We start from the raw sequence: 248 nt of genomic DNA, 5'->3' as shown, positions 1-248 counted from the left end.
GGAGCAGCACCCATGCCTCTCCAGGCCACCCTGCAGCACCCCCAGGACCAGAGCCAGATCCCCGGCAGCCTCCTCTCGCCCCAGGAGTTACCAGGCTCAGGAGCATCAGGCTGCAGTGCAGGGAAGTCATTTGGGAAGACAAAGGTTCCCTCGTACTGGGGGTTCACCTGCCGGGGAGAGAGACAGGATCAGGGGGGGACAGGACAGTGGGGGGAGCCCAGATGCCTGGGTCCTGGATGGTACCTCGC

At 64.9% G+C, this 248-nt stretch overlaps 1 protein-coding gene across 1 annotated transcript in view; it reads right to left on the bottom strand.

The window, feature by feature from the left end:
* Nucleotides 1-164, bottom strand: part of GALT (galactose-1-phosphate uridylyltransferase) — a 2588-nt gene extending 2424 nt beyond the window's left edge. The window contains exon 1 of the mRNA XM_010172719.1: nt 49-164. The gene's annotated coding sequence lies outside the window, so the exon portion shown is untranslated. The remainder of the gene's footprint in view (nt 1-48) is intronic.
* Nucleotides 165-248: the final 84 nt, after the last annotated feature.

The sequence above is a fragment of the Antrostomus carolinensis genome, unplaced genomic scaffold, assembly GCF_000700745.2.
Source record: "Antrostomus carolinensis isolate BGI_N321 unplaced genomic scaffold, ASM70074v2 scaffold23007, whole genome shotgun sequence".
NCBI lineage: Eukaryota > Metazoa > Chordata > Aves > Caprimulgiformes > Caprimulgidae > Antrostomus > Antrostomus carolinensis.
This window is presented reverse-complemented; position numbering and strand designations above follow the sequence as displayed.